The sequence below is a fragment of the Stegostoma tigrinum genome, chromosome 30 (assembly GCF_030684315.1).
Source record: "Stegostoma tigrinum isolate sSteTig4 chromosome 30, sSteTig4.hap1, whole genome shotgun sequence".
In the NCBI taxonomy this organism is placed as follows: domain Eukaryota; kingdom Metazoa; phylum Chordata; class Chondrichthyes; order Orectolobiformes; family Stegostomatidae; genus Stegostoma; species Stegostoma tigrinum.
In genome coordinates, this window is record NC_081383.1 from 45,262,372 (window position 1) to 45,283,567 (window position 21,196).

Genomic DNA, 21,196 nt, shown 5'->3' on the forward strand with positions numbered 1-21,196 from the left:
AACGTGGAGCACTCTGTCAATCAAATCCACCGGCCGGAAGAGGGCCCCAATGTCTGTCAATCAAACAACTAACCGGAAACAGAACGCCACAACCATCAATCAAACTCAGTCTGCCCAATTGAACGGACAGGAGGTCACAGCGGCTGCGGATGGGTCCGCGTGCTAGCTGCCATTCAACAATGCGCGGGATGCGGACGGTGATTGGACCGAATGCGTGCGATTGGACCCACCCGCTTCAACGGCTATAATCAACCGTTAGAGAGGGGGCGTGGCAATGAGGGGAGAGTTGGGGGAGGAGGGAGAATGGGGTCGTTGGGGTTGGGGGAGGAGGGAGGAGGGAGAAGGGAGAATGGGGTCGTTGGGGTTGGGGGAGGTGGGAAACGAGACGGGGCGGGCTGAGGGGAGGGAGGGTAAATAGGCCAGGACAGGCCAAGGAGTGAATTTCAAAGACTTGTTTTTTTTAAAATTTGTGGATGTGGGCATTGTTGGCTGGGCCAGCATTTATTGCCCATTTCTGGTTGCCCTTAAGAAGATGGTGGTGAGCTGCCTTCTTAAATTGCTGCAGTCCACCTGCTGTGGATTAACACACAATACCCTTAGGGAGGGAATTACATGATTTTGACCCAGTGACAGTGGAGGAAGGGCAGTATATTTCCACATCGGGATGGTGAGGGAACTGGATGCTTGTGAATGTAATGCCAATCAAGCGGACTGTATTGTCCAGGATGGTGTCAAGCTTCGAGTGTTGTTGGGGCTGCAACCCATCCAGGCAAGCAGGGAGTATTCTATCACACTCCTGAGTTGTGCCTTGTAGTGAGATAACAAGGTGTAGAGCTGAATGAGCACAGCAGGCCAAGCAGCATCAGAGGAGTAGGAAGGCTGACATTTCGGGCCTTGTAGCTGATGACTTTGGGGATTCAGGAGGTGAGTTGTCACTGTATTCCTAGCCTCTGACCTGCTCTTGTCTCCACAGTGTTAATGTGGTGAGACCAGTTGAGTTTCTGGTCAGTGGTAACCCCAGGATGTTGATCGTGGGAGATTCAGTGATGGTAACAGCATTGACTGTCTGTGTGGACTTTGCATATTCTCCCCATGTTTGCGTGGGTTTCTATCAGGTGCTCTGGTTTCCACCCACAGATCAAAGATGTGCAGACTCGGTGGATTGGCTGTGCTAAACTGCCCATTGTGATCAAGGATGTGTAGATTAGGTGTGTTAACCATGGGAAATGCAGGGTTATGGTAAAGGGTAGTGGGATAGGTCTGGGTGGGATGCTCTTTGGACAGTCGATGAAGAGTTGTTCATCTGAAGTGCCTTTTTCCACACTGTAGGGATTCTATTCCACGATTCTATGTAAGGTCATTGATGAAGCAGCTGAAGATGGGTGGGCCGATGACACTGTCCTGAGGAACTCCTGCAGTGATGTCCTGCAGCTGAGTGAACTAACCTCGAAAAACCATGACCCCATTTTCCTATGTGCCAAGTATGACTCCAACTAGCAGAGGGTTTGCCTCCTAATATCTGTTGATTCCTGTTTTGCACAGGCTCCTTGATGCCACACTAGATCAAATGTGGCCTTGATATTAAGAGCTGTCTCTCTCACGTCATCGTTGGAATTCAGCTCTTTTGTCCATATTTAAACCAAGAAAGGGTTATAAGAGGTAGGATTTATAATTATCTAGCAAGCAACAATTTGATTGGAGATAGTCAGCATAGATTTGTCAAGGGCAGATCGTGTCTCACAAACCAGTGGAGAGTTTTTTGAGAAGGTGACCAAGCATGTGGATGAGGGTAGGGCAGTTGACGTGGTGTACATGGACTTCAGTAAAGCCTTTGATAAGGTTCCACATGGTAGGCTGTTGGAGAAAATACTGAGGCACGGGATTGAGGGAGATTTAGCAATTTGGATTAGAAACTGGCTTTCTGTAAGAAGGGAACGAGTGGTGGTTGATGGAAAATATTCAGCCTGGAGTCTGGTCACTAGTGGTGTGCCTCAAGGATCTGTTTTGGGACCACTGCTGTTTGTCGTTTTTATAAATGACTTGGACGCAGGCATTGGTGGATGTGTTACTAAGTTTGCAGATGACACTAAAGTCGGTGGAGTGGTGGACAGTGTTGAAGAATGTTGCAGGTTGCAGGGTGACTTGGATAAACTGCAGAATTGGGCCGAAAGGTGGCAAACGGAGTTCAATGCGGATAAGTGTGAGGTGATTCACTTTGGGAAGAATAATAGGAAGGCAGAATACCGGGTCAATGGAAAGATTCTTGGTAGTGTAGATGTGCAGAGGGATCTTGGTGTCCATGTACATAGATCCCTGAAAGTTGCCACCCAGGTTGATAGTGCTGTTAAGAAGGCTTACGGTGTTTTAGATTTTATGCTGATGACTTTCATGTTGTATAAGGGGGCATAGCTACAAATTGAGGGGTGATAGATTTAAGACAGATGTCAGAGGCAGGTTCTTTACTCAGAGAGTGGTAAGCGCGTGGAACACCCTCCCTGCCAATGTAATTAACTCAGCCACATTAGGGGCATTTAAACAGTCCTTGGATAAGCATGTGGATCATGATGGGATAGTGTCGGGGCAGGGGCTTCGATTACTTCACAGGTCGGCGCAACATCGAGGGCCGAAGGGCCTGTTCTGTGCTGAATTGTTCTATGTTCTACTGTATTGAGGCCAGGAGGTGAGTGGCCCTGGTGGAACCCAAACTGGGCTTCACTGAGCAGGTTATTGCTGAGCAGGTACTGTTTGATAGCAGTATTGATGACAGTTTGCATCTCTTTACTGATGATTGAGAGTGGACTGATTGGTGGTAATTGGATGGGTTGGATTTCTCCTGCCTTTTACGTACAAGGCATACCTGGACAATTTTCTACATTGTTGGGTAGATGCCAGTATTGTAACTGTATTGGAATAACTTGCCTGGAGAATGGTAGTTCTGGAGCACATGTTTTCAATACTATTTCCAGAATGTTGCCAGGGCCCCTTGCATCCAGTGAATACAACTATTTCTTGATGTCATGTGGAGTGAGTCAAATTGGCTGGAGATTCATATCTGTAATACTGGGACCACTGGAGGAGGTCAAGATAGATTACCCTCTCAGCACATCTGACTGAAGTTTGCTGCAAGTACTTCAGCCTTATCTTTTGCACTGATGTGCCTGGCTCTTCCATCATTGAGGATGAGGATATTTATGAAGCCATCTCCTCCTCCACTGAATTGTTGAATTGTCCACTACCATTCAGGACTGGATATGAAGTGCTGCACAGCTTAAATCTGATCCCCTCCCCTCCACCGTCGCCTCATCCCTCCTCCCCTCGTCCTGCCTCCCCTTACCACCCCCTCCCCTAGAGCTCCTCCCTCGGCTATGGGATTGCTAGTAATATTATCAAAAAACTCAAACAGTTTCATCAAACATGATTTCCCATTCACAGGTTCATGCTGATCATGCCCAATCAGATAATTATTACCCAAATCTATATTTATTACATCCTTTATAATAGATTCTAACATATATCCTACTATTAATGCAGGGCTAACAGGTGCTTGTGTTCCCATGCAGCTGGTGTCTTTGTCTTTCTAAGAGGTAGATGTTGCAGGTTTGGAAGCAGCCTTTGTGAGTTGCCGCAGTCCTTCTTACAGATGATTCACACTGCTGTCAATATGCATCATTGGTGGATGGGGTGAATGTTTGTAGCTGTGATACTGATCAAGCGGTGCTGGGTTTCGTGAGTGTTGCTGGAACTGTACTCATTCAATTACATTCCTGAATTGTGCCAGTTAAATGGCGAACGTGCTTTGGGGAATTAGGAGACAAGTTAGTCACCACAGAATTCCCAGTGTTTAGCCTCCCTTTTTAGCCATGGTATTTATATGACTGGCCCAATTCAGTTTCTGATTAATTGTAACCTCCAAGTTGTTGCTAGTGGGGGGAGTTCAGCAAAGGTAATGCCATTGAATGTCAAAAGCTGATGGCTAGATTCTCCCTTGTTAGAGATGGTCATTGTCTGTCACTTGTATGATTATAATACTTTCCACTTGTCAGTCCAGGCCTTAATGTTGTCCATTTATTGTTGCATATGGATACCAGTTTCTTCAGTATATGAGGAATATGAATGATTTGGAACACTGGGCAATCAACAGAAAACTTCTGAATTTATGATAGACGGTCATTGAAGAGGCAGCTTAAAAAATTAGGGCTGAGAACATGACATTGAGAAGCAGTCTGGTCAGAGACTGAGAGGATTGACCTCCAACAACCACGCCGTCTTCTTTTGTGCCAGCTATGACTCCAACCGATGGAAAGCTCTTTCTAATTCCCATTGACTCTCTTGCCATGGTGATCTACAGCATAGAACAAGGCCTTTCAGCTTGAATCTGTGCTGGTCAAAAGCAACCACATAACTATTCTAATCCAGTCCTTGGCCTATAGCCTTGTATGCCTTGATATCGCAGGTGTACATCTAAATACTTCTTAAATGTTTGCTGGTTTCCCCCTCTATCATCTTTACTGGCAGAGAGTTCCAGATTCCCATCACCATCTTGGTAAAAAGCGTTTTTTTCTCACATCTCCTCTAAACCTTCTGCCCTTTACCTAAATTTCTGGCAGCAGCATGGCATAGGCTAATACAGGACGTACGGGACTGTAGCAGTGGAGAATGAAAAGTCGGATTTTTTTTTATTTTAAGTTAACAAGAATAGTGTCTATGCATGGTGATGGAACACACTTTTCACTATAATTTTATGTTGAATATATGTGTCAGTAAATAAAAAAAATCTACTTTAAGGGACCTGTGTATATACACACACCAAGGTCCGGCTGACCTTTAGTGCTTCCAGGGTTCTGTCATTTATCATGTATTATCATGCCTTATTTGTCCTGCTGAAGTGCATCATCTATATTGTGCTCCTGAGATGCTGCTGGGCCTGCTGTGTTCATCCAGCCTCACATTTTATCATCTAGATTGAATTCTATTTGTCACTGATAAAATCATCTCACTACCCATCCATATTCTCCTGTAATCTTAGGCTATCCTCCTCACTGTTTAACTCACCAACAATGTTCATATCATCTGTGAACTTACTAATCAACCCTCCAAAATTTAGGTCTAAATCATTTATGTCTACAATTAACAGCAAGGGTCCCAACAAAGATCCCGGAGGAACTCCACTGGACACAGGCTTCTAGTCTCAGAAACACTCCTTGACCATCACCCTCGGTTTCCTCCACTCAGCTAATTCTGGATCTAATTAGCCAAAACTCCTTGATTCCAAAAGCCTCTTGCCTTCACTATCAGTCTCCCATGCAGGACCTTATCAAAATCCTTGCTGAAATCCAAGTAGACTATGTTGAATGCATGGTGCTTGTCTACACACCTGATTACCTCTCTGAAAAATGCAATCAAGTTGGTCAGACATGACCTCGCCTTATCAAAACAATGGAGTGTTCTTGATTAATCCAAGTCTTGCCAAGTGCAATTAGTTCTGCCCCTCAGAATTGCTTCCAATAGTTTCCCCACCACAGAGGTTAAATTGATTGGCTAGTTTATCCCTGTGCCCTTCTTGAATAATGAGAATAACAATATTGCCAGAGTTCCTTCCTTCCACGTGCCGTTAAATATGACCTTGATATCAAAGGCAGTCAATCACCGAGCCTCTGGAATTATCCATTTTTGAGCCAACTGAGGCAGGAGCAGGATAGGCTCGGGCAGAATGCAAGGGAGGCCTCAGTGAGCAGGTTATTGCTGAACAAGTGCTTATGATAGCACTGTTGACAAACTCTTCCATCACTTCACAAACAACCAAGAGCAAACAGTAATCAGCTGAGATGGATTTAATCTGCTTCTTGTGCACAGGATGTATCTGAGCAATTTGCCACATTTTTCAGATGCTAGCGTTGTAACTATACTGGAATAGCTTGGGTAGGTCACAGCTAGTACTAGGGTACAAGATTTTCTTTATATTGCCAGAATGCATCAGATCCTTAGTCTTTGCAGTATCGCCTGTCTTCGGGTTAACATCTCAATTTTAGGTGTGCATCGTGTTTCGCCTGGCATACCTTCTGCATTCTTCATTGAAACAGGATATATTGCTCAGCTTGAAAACCGTGACACTTCTTCAGAATGTGTTTTCTCTCCACAGATGCTGCCAGACCTGCTGAGTTTCTCCAGCAAATTTTTTTTGTAATTTTTCCACTCAGCGACAAAGCTGCAGAATTGAATTTTAAAGAAAACTGTCCGCACTGATTTCAGCACTGGAAAAAGAGCAGTACAAGGTTTATTGGACCCTAGATCTCACTGAGGAGCAGAGAAGCCAGACTGATGAAATTTTGAAGGCTTTAAAGGCATTCTGTGGATCCCGTATTAATATTATCTATGAATGGTATTTATTTGACATCAAATTTCAGGGGAGAGGGAAACTTTTCACTAGTATGTGATGATCCAGCTGAATCCTGAGAGTTTGGACAACTGAATTAATTTGCATCAGCTGGATTGTCCCAACATGGGAGCACAGCTGCTAAGAAAGGAGAAACATTTTCTAGGATGCTCTTGACATGCACAGAAGGTCTTGAGACGTCAGATATCAGCTACAACATGTTAATAGGAGAACAGGCAAAATATTATGTTGATATTAAAGGATGAACAAGAACATTTTGGAAAAATGTTTGCAGAAGATCCAGCTGTAAGATCAAGGCCAGAAAGTAGGATGTAAATACTGCAGAGGACATCACAGAAAGAAAGGGAAACAGGTCTAGCTTAGGAACAGCAGTGCTTCATCAGCAAGAACTTGAATCACTTTGCACCTAAGTATTCAGCAAGAAAGAAATAAAGCAAACCTATAAAGATGACTGCTGATGAATCACTCCATACTATACAAGTTCGCAGAATCAGGTGACTCTTTCCTGCATTCTGGTAATACAAGTAAAGTCTTGTACTCTAGAACTAGCTGTGACCTATCCAAGCTGTTCCAGTATGGTTACAACACTGGCATCTGCCCAGCAATGTGATAAAATGATTTGATTGTTAGACTTATGACTACAAAAGAAGAGCATCAAATTACCATGAAGTGTCAGATATCTGTGCTCTATGCCATCTTTTGAGCTTCCCACACTTGTGCAAAATGGCTCCAAAAACATCACCAAAAAGCCCTGAAAAATAAGGTTGAAAATATAAAATGATATTCATCCCACGAGGACTAATGAAGATTAGTAGTTCCAGATAGTATACTGTGCTGAAATCCTTCAGTTCTATCCATTTGTGTCGTGCTAACCAAGCAAATCCCCCACCCATGGTGGACAAAGAGGAGGCTGGAAGAACACAGCAGACTCGGCAGCATCTGCAATTTGTCTCTAAGCAAGCCATCCATGACTGGTAACATTTATGGAACATTTAGTTTCAAAGGTTGCTCAGTGGAAATGTCCAATACTGCCCAGAAACAGGGGAGGGACTGAGTGCAAGCTTTCAGTAGGTCACTTAGGACAGTTTTGAGGTGGGGGTAGAGAGGAGATGGTGTGAGTTTTGAACAGCAGTTCAAAAGACTGCAGACAGGGACTGAAAGTATGTCTAAAGGAGATACTTGGAGTACTGATTTTATCATTATTTCTGTATGGTTAGAGTGCTCAGAGAAATCCTAGAGAAATAAATAATTCTAAGTAACTGGGGCTCAGGGAGAAAGAGAAACAATCTTGCTGCAGAAATTACTTTTTTAAAAAAATATTCGTTCACCGAATGAGGAAGTCTCTGCCCATCTCTAATTGTCCAGAGGGAAGTTAAGAATCAAGCACCTTGCTGTGGGTCTGGAGTCACATGTAGGCCAGATGAGGTAAGGATGGCTGTTTCCTTCCCTAAAAGACATTGGCACAATACTGAATCTGTGTAATTGGGCTCCCAGCACAAAATAACAGCACTTCAATACCTCTATGCTGTTGGATCTGTGGTCAAGTTCTAGGAGTTATTCTGTAGCCAAAATATTGTAGTCAGAATTTAGGAAAAGTCCTGGAAGTTGTGATGGTTCACAAGCAGCAGAGTGGCATTAGTAGGTAGGTCCAGTTGAGAGTGGGGTCTGAAAAGCCCATTAACAGTATCTGCTTTATACACTGAGCCAGATTAAGTCACTGTGAAAACCCAACGATAACCCTGGAACTCCTTTATTGGTGGGTGTCCCTACACCGCCCCCCCCCCCCCCCCAGGACTACTGCAGTTCCAGAAGGATGCTCACCGTTACCTTCTGCAGGGCAGTCAGCAATGGGCAATCAACACGGCACATCTCAGTAATGTCCGCATCCCATGACCAGCATCTCAGCCGTCTCTTTAAAAGAGAAATTCAATTCATACTAAGTTCCTGTCCTTCCTCATTCCCCTATAAGAACTTCAATTCCCACTTTTATCCAAGTTACTTCTGAATTTTACTGGTGGTAGTACATTTTAGACAATGAATTCATAACTTGTTTACTTGGCCTTAAATCAATATCATCTGGCTTCCAATCATTTAGCCACTGGTGACCGCTCCCTATTTATCTGTTGGAATCCTTTCTGGATTTGTATGTCTCTCAATTCCCTCTGATTTTTTTCTGCTGGAAAGAGAATTGTCACTGTGTCGAATGTTGCTCTATTCTGCCTCCAATAGAGATGTGTCACAAACTTGTTTTTCCTTTCTTTTCGTGAGTTGATTTTGAATACAATCCAAGGACAGAGGCCTGAGACTAAACTCTGGGGCTCCCGGAAGGAATTGTTTGGAATAACTTATCCAGTTATCTCCTGTATTTAGAAATGCTGTGATGGTGGTGATGTTATCAATCATTTCTGTTCCAATCTGTGCATATTTTTATCAGCTCTAATCTGAAGGCCATTCATTAACCCTACACTTCACTTTGGAAACTCTTACCCCACCCTCCAAAGTAACTCCAAGGTCATAGTAGGATACTTTAGTAATCAGCTATCTGTCTGAGCCAGTGAGTCTACCCAAATGATTTGGTCAGTTTTTCAACAGGTGAATAGATTGCAAGGTGTGGTAAAAGTCCTAGGGCACTATTTTGAAGAGTTCTTTGTGGAGTCTAGGGCCAATATTTATGCTTCAATTGATATCAAATTAAATGGATTATCTGGACATTAATACATTGCTATTTGTGGGGGCTTGCTGTGCACAGGTTGGTTGTTGTGTTTTCAACAGCGCAACTGAGGCTACACTTCAAAAACATCTCATTGAGATTTTCAGTGATTTTCAGACTAAGTAAGGATGGCAGTTTCCTTCCTTAAAGGACATCAGTGAACCAGATGGATTTTTCCTGACAATCGACAATGGATTCACTGTCATCATTAGATTCTTAATTCCAGATATTTTAATGAATTCAAATTCCACCTTCTGCTGTGGCAGGATTCGAACCTGGCTGTCCAGAATATTATCTGGATATCCAGATTAATAGTAATTGCCTCCTCAAATCATGTTTGATAAGTTTCTCAATCCCATTCTTCTGGCTTCTCCTTTGATTGCTCTTAATCAAGAATCTGTCAGTCTTAAATATACTCAATGACCTGGCCTCCACAACCTTCTGTGGCAATGAATTTCATAGATTCACCACTCTCTGGCTGAAGAATGTTTTCCTCATATCTGTTCTAAAGGGTCTTCCCTTTACTTTAAGGCTATGCCCTCTCATCCTCATCTTCCCTGCTAATGGAAACACTTGTCCAACGTCCACTCTATCCAGACCTTTCGGTAATCTGGAAGTTTCAATTAGATCCCCCCCTTCATCCTTCTAAACTCCAAGTATAGACCCAGAGTCCTCAAACATTCCTCATATGTTAAGCTGTTCATTCCTGGGATCATTCTTGTGAACCTCTGGACCCATTCCAGGGCCAGTATATCCTTCCTGAGATATGGGGCTCAAAATTGCTCACAATATGCTAAATGTGGTCTGACTAAAGCCTCAGAAGTACTTTTGTGCTTTTATATTCTAGTTCTCTCTAAATAAATGCCAAAATTGCATTTGCCTTCCTCAACCTGCAAGTTAAGGTTAAAAGAATCCTGGACTAGGACTCCCAAGTCCGTCTGCCCTTCAGGTTTCTGAATTGTCTCCTTATTTTGAAAATAGTCAATGCCACTATTTTTCCTACCAAAGTGCATGACCTTACACTTTCCCATGTTGTATTCCATCTGTCATTTCTTTACCCACTCTCCTAACCTGAGTAAATGTTTCTGCAGCCTCCCCGCATCCTCACTACTACCTGTCCCTCCATCTATCTTTGTATCATTTGTAAATTTAGCCAGAATGCCCTCAGCTCTTTTAAAAGCTTTGGTCCCAACACTGACCCTTGCAGATCTCTACTAGTCATCGGCTGCCATCCTGATAAAGACCCTTTTATCCCCATACTCTGGCTGTTTGGGAGAAAACAATCCTCTATCTGTTTTAGCATCCTGCCTCTAACAGCATGAGCTCTTATCTTACTCGGCAGTCTCCCGTGTGGCACCTTGTCAAAGGCCTTCTGGAAGTCCAAATAGGTAAAATCCATTGGCCCTTCTTTGTCTAACCTGCTCATTTTCTCCTTAAAGAATTCTAACAGATTTGTCAAGCATGACCTCCCCTTGATGAAACCGTGTTGACTTTGCCCTATTTTACCACGCACTTCCAAGTATCTAGAAATCTCAACCTTCACAATGGACTCCAAAATCTTACCATGACTGAACTCAGACTAAATCGACCTGTAATTTCCCATCTTTTGCCTCACCCCCTTCTTAAAAAGGATGGAGGTGGGGGGCAAGGTTACATGAACAATTTTCCAGTCCCCTGGATCCTCCCTGACACCTCCACTATCTCCAGCTATCTCCTTCAGAACTCTGGGGTGTAGTCCATCTAGTCCTGGTGATTTATCCACTGTCAGACTTTTCAGTTTTTCTAGCACCTTCTCCTTGGTGATGGCCACCATACACATCTCTGTTCCCCAGCTCTCTTGATTTTTTGGAAAGTCACTCATGTCTTCCACCATGAAGACTGATGCAAAGTATTTGTCCAGTTCCTTGGCTATTTCTTTGTTCCCTATTACAATTCCTCCTGTGTCATTTTCCAGTGGCCCAATGTCCATTTTTGCCTCTGTTTTACCCTTTATATATCTAAAGGAACTCTTGCAATTTTCTTTTATTGTGCTGGTTGGCTTAGCCATATATTTAATCTTCTCCCTCCACATTTCATTTTTAGTTGTCCTCTGTAGGCATCCCAATCCCCTAGCTTCCAACTGCCCTTTACTGCATTATATGCTTTCTCTTTTGCTTTTATGCTGTCTCTGACTTTTCAGCCATGGTTGCCTCATCCTTCCTTTAGTATGCTTTCTCCTAGGGATGAATTTTTGCTGTGTATCCTGAATTATTCCCAGAAACTCCTGTCATTGCTGTTCCACTGCCTTTCCTGCTAGGCTCCTCTCCCCTTTCATTCCTCTGCAGTTACCTCTAGTCAACTGTAATACCATTACATCTGATTCCACCTTCTCCCTCTAAAATCGCAAGAGTAAATTCTATCATATAATGGCCATTGCCGCCTAAAGGTTCCTTCACCTTAAGCTGCCTTATCAAGTCTGCCTCATTACTCGTCACTAAATCTAGAATTGCCTGTTCCCTAGTGGGCTCCACCACAAGCTGCTCCAAAAAGCCAACTTGTAGACATTCCACAAATTACTTTCCTTGTATTCCACTACCAACCTGATTTTCCCAGTCTGCCTGCATGTTGAAATCCCCCATGATCATTGTAACCTTGCATTTCTTATGTGCCTTTTCTATCTTCTGGTGTATTTCGTGCCCCACATCTTAACTACTGTTTGGAGGCCTGTACATAACTCCAATTATGTATTTTTTTTAACTTTGTAGTTCCTCAACTCTACCTACACAGATTCTACATCATTTGATCCTAGGTTAGAACAAGAACAAAGAAAATTACAGCACAGGAACAGGCCCTTCGGCCCTCCAAGCTTGCACCGACATACTGCCCATCACAACTAAAACCCCCTTCCGGGGACTGTACCCCTCTATTCCCATCTGATTCATATATTTGTCAAGATGTCCTTTAAAAGTCATTATAGTATATGATTCTATTACCCCCCCCCCCCCCCAGCATTGAGTTCTAGGCACCTACCACCCTCTGTATTAAAAAAACTTGCCTCATACATCACCTTTAAGCCTTGCCCCTCGTACCTTAATTCTATGGCCCCCTGTAGCTATCTCTTCCACCCTGGGAAAAAGGTTTTTACTGTCCACTGTTTCTGTGACCTTCATAATCTTGTAGACCCCTATAGGGCGTCCCTCACCTCTGTTGTTCCAGTGAGAACAACCTAAGTTTCTCCAACTTCTCCTCAAAGCCAATGCCCTCCATGCTAAGCAACATCCTGGTAAATCTTTTTTATATCCTCTCCAAAGCCACCACATCCTTCTGGTAGTATGGCGACCAGAATTGAACACAATATTTCAAATGCTGCCTAACTAAGGTTCTATAAAGCTGCAACATTACCTGCCGGTTTTTAAATTCAGTGCCCCAGCCTTGTTGACTACCTTCTCCACCTGCATTGCCATTTTCAGTGACTTGTGTACCTGCACTCCCAGATCCCTCTGCCTATTAATACTGTTAAGGGTTCTGCCATTTACTGAATATTTTCCATCTGGATTAGACTTTTCAAAATATATTACCTCACATTTTTCTGGATTAAACTCCATCTGCCATCTACCTACCCAAGCCTCTGACCGACCTTTATCCAACTGTATCCTTTGACAGTCCTCATTGTTATTCACAATTCCACCAACCTTTGTGTCATCAGCAAACTTACTAATCAGACCAGTTACTTTCTCCTCCTAATCATTTATATGTATTACAAATAGCAAAGGTCCCAACACTGATCCCCAAGGATCAGAAACACACCCTTCCACTGGTACCGTCTTCTAAGACCCAGCCAGTTTTTTATCCATTTTGCAAACTCACCTCTGACCACATGTAACCTTATCTTCTGTATCAGCCTGCCATGAGGGATATTGTCAAAGGCCTTACTGAAGTTTATGTAGACCACATCTATTGACCTACCCTCATCGATCATCTTCATCACTTCCTCAAAAATCTCAACTAAGTTTGTGAGACACAACCTCCCCTTCACAAAACAATGTTGCTTCTCGCTAACATGCCCACTTACTTTCAAAGGGGAGTAAATCCTGTCTCGAAGAATCCTCCCCAATAATTTCCCTACCACTGAGGTTGTTTCTTGCAATTGATTTAATTTCATTTCTTACTAACAAGGCAACACTACCCCCTCTGCCCACCTGCTTGTCCTTTCAATAAGATGTATATCCTATTTAGGTCTCATTCCTGATCCCCTTGCAGTCACATCTCCATGATGCCCACTACATCATACTTGCCAATTTCAATCTGTGCCACAAGCTCACTTACCTTGTTTCTTATACCGCACACATTCAGATACAACACCTTCAGTCCTGTATTTACCGCCCCTCTTCTCATTGTCATCCCATCATCCGGTGTCTTTGAAGTTAGATTCCTAACCCTTTCCGTGCACTCTGGCCTATTTTGTGTTCTGGATATTTTAACTTCTCCTGAGTTCTCCCTTTTCACTTTTTTCCATGCGGTTGAATCCACCAGCTACCCCAACTTGCTAACCTGCTACTTTGTTTCTCTTCCAACCCCAACCTACTTTCAAATTTTGAAATCAGAGTTTAGTTTATAATCCCAAGATTATAACCTTTGAGGACCAGTTGTTTAATTTAGTTCCTGATAATTCCCAAACAGGCCCTCTTTCCTTATCTTGCCTATGTCATTTGTCCCCGTATAGACCACAACAACTGGATCCTCCCCCTCCCTATCCAATATCCTTTCAAGCCACTCAGTGATGTCCCTCATCCTGGCATACCCTGCAGACTCTCAATCCTGTCTACCAAGGATGCTATCTTTCTTTAATTATAGAACCCCCTACAACTACCACCTGTCTTTTTACTCCACCCTCTCGAATGGCCTTCTGTACCACGGTGCAGTGGTCAGTTGGCTCATCCTCCCTAAAACCCTGTTCCTTACCCACACAGGGAGCAAGTACCCCGTACCTTTTGGACAAGGTCAAGAGGTGAGGCTTCTCTATTCCTGAATAGAGAATCCACCTACCCACCCCACAGTCACACGCTACCGTCCCTGACCACTGACCGAATCTGAGGTACTTAATCCACCAGATGTGACCATCTCCTGAAACAAAGCGTCCAGGTAACTCTCCCCCTCCTGGATGTGCCGCAGTGTTTGAAGCTCAGGCTCCAGCTCATCAACTCTGAGCCAAGTTCCTCCAGCAAACAACACTTGCTGCAGATGTGGTCACTGTGGGTCTCAGCGGGATCATCCAGCTCCCACATCACATAGCCACAGCGCAACACTTGTCCTGCCATTTCTACTAGTTAATTATTAGTTAATTCCTAGCTAGCTAATTAATTTATTAATTGTGTTTTGTTCAAATTTAGGACAGATTTCCTACCAGCCATAGTTCCCCATGACCTCACTTTTTCAGCTTGGCTTCAGTTACTGTGCAGTCACTATTCTGTCTGCTTTTCCATCTTACTCCACTCCCTGGAAACAAGGCCACAAATCCCTGACGTAAGTTAGTCATTGCTTCCACTTGTGTGGCATAAATGTTACTTGCCATTTGTCAGCCCTTTCAAGCCCTATTAATTACAAATACTTGACTGGTATTTGAGAACTGGTGAAAAAAGACATTTTATCAAAGCTTTTCATTTTACACTCGTCGGGACAATCATAAGAGTACCAATGCAAGCAGGAAACATCAACACTGCATGAGAAGAAGGTAGTGATAGGACAGCCAGTGGAGTGTGATTGGTTGAGACTTTGCTACAGGGAATGGACCAACTGATGATGATGATTGACAGTTAACTGACAAGCTATGTTTACATTTTAAATTGGGCAGGTTAACTCTGATTAGTCAGGGCATTGTCCTCAGTAATGAATCAGCAAACAGCTGTCACATATTTTGGTGCATTTGCAACAGAAGTGGTATTTGCTACAAACAGGGTGCTGCTATCAAGCCAAGAGGACATTCTGCTTCTCACATAATGAGTAATATGGGATATGAATTTCAGTACCGGTGTGATGATATGTAGGAAGGTTGTACGCTCCAAAAACAGACAGATCATAGCAAACAACACAACCTTTTGGCTGTTGTAAAGACCACTTTTATATTTTTTGGATTGTGGACTAAAAATGGGAAAAAATAAATTGTTTTAAATCAAGAAAACAGTAAGAAGAAGTTTGCAGTTTTAAAAACAAGCTATTGGAACACAGTGTATTTACAATGTTGCCTTATTGGAGCAGAGAGAGAACTTGAAACAAAATGGCACCACTTGTGTATGTTTGGGGAAATTTTGACTAGAGAGTCTTTTGATTGCGTTGCAATTGATGGCAGTTGTTGTGGGGTTAGGAGAGGTCAGCATGGTAACAACTTCTTTGATACGTTCCTGGACAAGTTGCTACAGCTTTGTGGGTGGAGAATACAGCAGAAAACATGTAGCCTGCAAAACTCTGCATGCGGAGAAGTAAAAGAAAATTCCTAAAAGTTTGCTACTTTCCCTCACCTTACCCTCTGTGAGCTGCTTTCACTACAAACCCCTGTTAAAGGAAAAACCACTTTCAGTGACAGTGAAAGGACAAATTCTCAAATACTCAATGAAAGACTGGGAATTGGTGCATCAACAACTACTTTTCATTAGCAAACGGTCAAAGAAACCAAAAGAAACTGAATGAAAACAATGCATCATTGTGATCCATGCTGTTATTCCAGGACATCTTTTCCCCTTCCCCACCCATTATACCTGTCTTTTGTCTTGTCTTTTTGTGTGTCTGTTTGCAAGTGTATGGGAAATTTAAGAAAATGGTACAGTTTAAGTTATAGAGATATATTAGCAATTCAGATTTCTTTTTGTCATTGATTAAAAAGACAGCTACTTACTTGTTATATGAAAAAGACTCAAGGTACATTTTTCTTTAATATGACTTAGATAGCGAGGTAGAATTAGGCAATTCAGTAGTTTAATCAAATTTTTACACTTGTGCAAACACTGGAAATAGAGGAGCTTGATTTCTAGTGCATTACGCCAATGAATCATGACACTGCTGACAAGCAGCAAGGCACTCACAATATCCTACCAGCTCAGGCTTGCAAAATCTGCAACACAGAGTCCAATGTTAAATGTGATTTTGCAATTGGACATTAGCTGGATAATCCTGAGTGTACGAAAAATTTACACTGACAATCAATTTAGAAAACTACATAAATGTATGTTGAATTGGTATTCTTGTGAATTGTCCTGATGAATGCAAGATGAAAATGTATGTGTGTTGAGAAATTCTATTAAATGGTTAATTATTAATAAATTACTGAATTGTTTTCTTATTGTTTTTCATGAGATATTTCAGTAGTTTGTTACTATGTTTCCAATATTATAACAGTAAGTACATTACATAAAGGAATTCTAGATAATACATTGCAAAAGTTGTGGAAACTATAATATGAATCTAAGTCTTTTCCTCATTCCTTTCTGCACATGAATCCTACTTGACACTGCACTTTTTAGATAGGATGTGGCTTCTGTTATTGCTCAGTGCATGTAATGTCCAAAGGTCCAGTAATAAAGACGTTGCTCAGCACGGCTACATGCAAATCAGGACAAGCACCAGGTAGGAAAAGCGAGGCACCTGACACATTATCAGGCCTGCCTACTAAGAATGGAGAACGTGGAGTGTTTCAGAGTCTTGGGAGTTAGTCTTAACAACATTCCAGGAATAGTAATAAAGACTTGAGTACAGAATTAACTGCACCCCTAAGCAAGCTGTTACCAGTACAGCTACAACTCTGGCATCTATCTGACTGTGGAAAATTGCCCAGGTATCTCCTGTTCACAAAAAGCAGGCCAAATCCAACTCAGCTAATTACTGCCCTATCAGTCTACTTTTCAACCATCAGTAAAGTGACGGAAAGGATCATTGACAGTGCTATCAAGAGGCACTTGCTCAGCAACAACCTGTTCAATGATGATCAGTTTGGGTTGTGAGCGAACCACTCAGCTCCTGATCTCATTACAGGCTTGATTCAAACATAGACATGAGTTTGTTCTGTTTTCAACCGTTCTAGAAGCTTTGAAATCTTAACATGTGTGTTCTTTATTGGAAGAATTAGCGTGGACCACAAACTATGGGAGAATATTAGTGTTCTTTCACGCTGGTATAAAATACGACTGATCAAGATGTAGTTGTGTTGAGGCAGTTATCTCATTTGACTAGATGGCTGGATCACAGATGGGATTCAACAGCATGGGTTTCATTCCTGTCCTGCTGTGGCCACCACAAAAGGCCTTCTCAATTTTGTCCTTGCCTGAGGTGTGATGACCTTACTGTAAGATCTCTTTTTTTCTCAGTAATGAAAGTGCAGTCAACGGTCCTCGAGGATAAAGGTGACTCATCAGTGAGGGAAAAGCAAGGCTGTCCTTTTGCTGCTGGAGGCTGCTTTTCAAAAGCAGCTCAGGATTCTGTTGCTCCTTCAGTTGCTCACAACTAATTTAGCCCTTATTTATTCATTCATGGGAATACGGGTGTTGTTGACTGGGCCAGCACGTTTTGCCCAGCCCTAGTTGTATTCTACAAGCACTCATGCTTTAGCAAAAGATAAATATCCGAGCAATATTTGGGAGCAATTGGAGCCCAGGATAAGGCTAACCCCAAGGGATTTTCAATTGGAAAAAGGGGGGGAATGATTTATAAATGAAATTTGAGACTGCTGTCAAAGCTGCATTGGGTAATGGGGAAATGAACTAGGGATCTGTAATGTCAGTTATTTGGAAAAAGGGCAAGTCAGTAATGGATTACACAGTGGAAATGGGAAGCATGTATGTATGTGCAATCCATGGTGGGACAATGAAATATTTGTAAAATCTTTATTTGTAAAAATGTTAAAAAGGATTAGGTCTAGAACACTCCAAGAAAATAATACCCAATAATGCAAGAGGTGCAGTAAGTAGTATGAGTTATAATTTAGTACCTTGACTGAGATGGAATGGTTAGGTGGGCACAGTCCAAAACTAACTGACCCATTTGGCCCATCGTAAAATTGATGGGACCTATCAACAATCGATTACACAGACTGAAATTAGGTAACACCCAGGGAATACACAACAGTAGGTAGACCTACTACAATATTCATCTGTGTAGGGACAAGTCATATTGGTAGATACAGCCACTCAGGAGGCTGCAGCAACTGGTCTGGGGTATCAGGAAACACAATAGCAATTGAATTGAGAAGAAAAGGCTAATGACAGAGACAGGAAACAATTCTTGTGGGAGCTGTGCAAAGAGCTGTGGCAGGGGATTAGAGATCAGCTGAGGTCACCATTGTGGGAGATAAAGTTTGCATCTAGGTGAGTAGGTAATGAGGTAATTATGACTAGTGATACATGTGCTTATATTGTCAAAAGGAAAAGGGCACGGGAAATACTGGGCACGAGTGAAACATTTTACTAATTAATTTGTTTTAGAACTAATTCAACTAACCAACCAGGTTGGTTATTTGTTTAATTTACAAGATGTTTCTCATGCCACTGTTCATAGGATTGGTGCTTGTATCAGAGAGAATAAGTACCACACTACAGGTAATACAAAGTTCAACATTCAACAAAGTGCTCTGAATGTAACTGTATGACAGTAAGTAACCATGCAATTGACACATATGAATGCCTGGTGGAAACTCTCTGGAGACACTAGGTTGTCTGTTAAATTCCTGAATTTAAAATTGCTGGAAAATTAACATGTACCATTTAGTGATAAGAACTTGTGTGATAATGTGCACCACAAGCTGGTAACTGTAGTCGTAAACCTCTCTGACATAACCCTGCCTCAATAGTGTTCAATCCCAACTTGAACTCTGTTAACAACCTTAATGGATCAATTAATGATAGAAACAACTCTTCAGAATGGTGGAACATGGCTTGTAGTCTGGGAGAAAGAATCCAGGCTGAAATGTGACCTGATAAATTATGTCGCTATAGTATTCAATACAGGGGCCTTGATAGTTAATGCCATTGATTTAACTAAGAAAGTCCAAAGCCTAAATTCACAACTTAAGAAAATTTAAAAGGGTTGAGGGATTCAAGGTATTCAATCACAGACTGAGACCTCACTGGAATTGTTCAGAGCCTGATCACTACTGGAGAGTCATGTGAGCGCTGTCAATAAACTGATTCAGATGGCTAAAAATACAGATGATGTGAATAATGTTTGCAGTACCTACAGGTTATGGTACTCAAACAAACGCAGGAAAATTTAAGACAAATTTATGAGGGTACAGTTCCTTTGTGGATAACAGAAGCACATCTCTAACTTTCAGCACAATATCATGGTTTAACCACTGGCCAACATAAAGATCTAACACAGCCAAATAGGACTAGTTTAGTTTGGAAACATGGTTGGCATGGATTGGTTGTCCTGAAGGGTCTGTTTCCATGCTGTATGACTACGTGCATATAGAGCTGCTGCTGAATGTATTTTAGATAATCATAGTGAATAGATGTTGTCTACATCCAACAGGGTAGAATACATGAGGGTAGTAAGGGGAAATCAACACACAATTGTATGCAGCAGAGATAGGAGGTAGTACAGTTGAGGATGTAGTATAGAAGCCACTTCAGTTATATATTCTCAGCTGATGTATGTGACAGAAGAGGCAAGATGTGATTCAATGCTACAACTAATTGTACAACAGAAACAATATGGGAGACTAAAGAGCCAAAACATGTTTCACCCCTGAGTGATAGGAGATACTGTATTACCATGTGGCAGCAGGGGTTTTGAAATGGGAACAATCATTCGTGTCCCATTCCCAACCAGGATGTTTCCACCTACAGCAGCTGGTAACATGAGTGAAGGTAGAACTAGTTGAAATATTAAAAAGGAAAAGCTACCGTTTAAGCTGAAGAAAATACGAAAGTCAACCTCACACAATGCCTAAATGAGTTCTCCTATGTTGTTCCACACTTGCCTGAGCATGTCACCCTAATCTGGGATGAGGTATGGTGAGTGAATAGGACATACCATACAACCCAGCAGCAGACTCAGGCGTTAGTTGGTGACATTGAACATATTGATACAATCGCCCGATGGGAGTGATTATAGAATTGGGAAAGAATTATAGATTCATCCCTGGATTGGGATAGTTGCCCCATGCCTTGGTTGTCATCCAGTGATTATTGACTTTACATCTGACAGGTTCTGATTAATTGCACGAGCAGATCACACAGATGACTTTTTCTACACAGAAGATAGTTCAAATGTGTAACGAACTGCCACAGGAAGTGCTAGATGCAGGAACAGTTACAACATTTATAAGCGATTTGGACAGGTAGATGAATAGGAACAATTGAAAGGGATATGGGTCAAATGTAGGCAAATGGGACTAGTTTAGTTAAGGAAATTTGGTCAGCATGGATGAGTTGGACTGAAGCATCTGTTTCTGTGAATGTAACTCCTCCTCTGGCCTTAGCCTCTCTCCTGCATTTGAGATATTCTTTCTGATTCATATTGCTATTATTATTCATCGACTTCAGAAAGAAAGGAGAACATGCCCCCATCTACTTCAACAGAACTGAGGTTGAGAGAGTGAACAACATTAAGTTCCTAGGAGTGACATTAATGGATAATCTGTCCTGCACTTCCCACGTAAATGTGACAGTCAAGAAGGCACAACACCACCTCTTCTTCCTTAGGCGGCTCAGGAAATTTGGCATGACTATAAGGTCCCTCACCAACTTCTACAGATGCACCATAGAAAGCAAACTGTCCAGGTGCATAATAGCCTGGTATGGCAACTGTTCTGCCCAGGACCGTAAGAAACTACAGAAGGTGGTGTGCACAGCCCAGACCATCACAGACGCCAACCTTCCATCTGGGGAGATCCATCCATGGACTCCATTTATACAGCTCGCTGCTGCAAAAAGGCAGCCAAAATCATCAAAGACCCATTGAACTCCCGGTAATGATCTCCTACAACCTCTTGCGTCAGGCAGAAGATACATAAGCGATCCCACACAAAAGCAGGGTTCAGGAATAGCTTTTTTCTGGCTGTTACCAGACTGTTGAATGTACTCTAGCCTCAAATAATGTATCTTGCAATGCAACCTGTATACTTA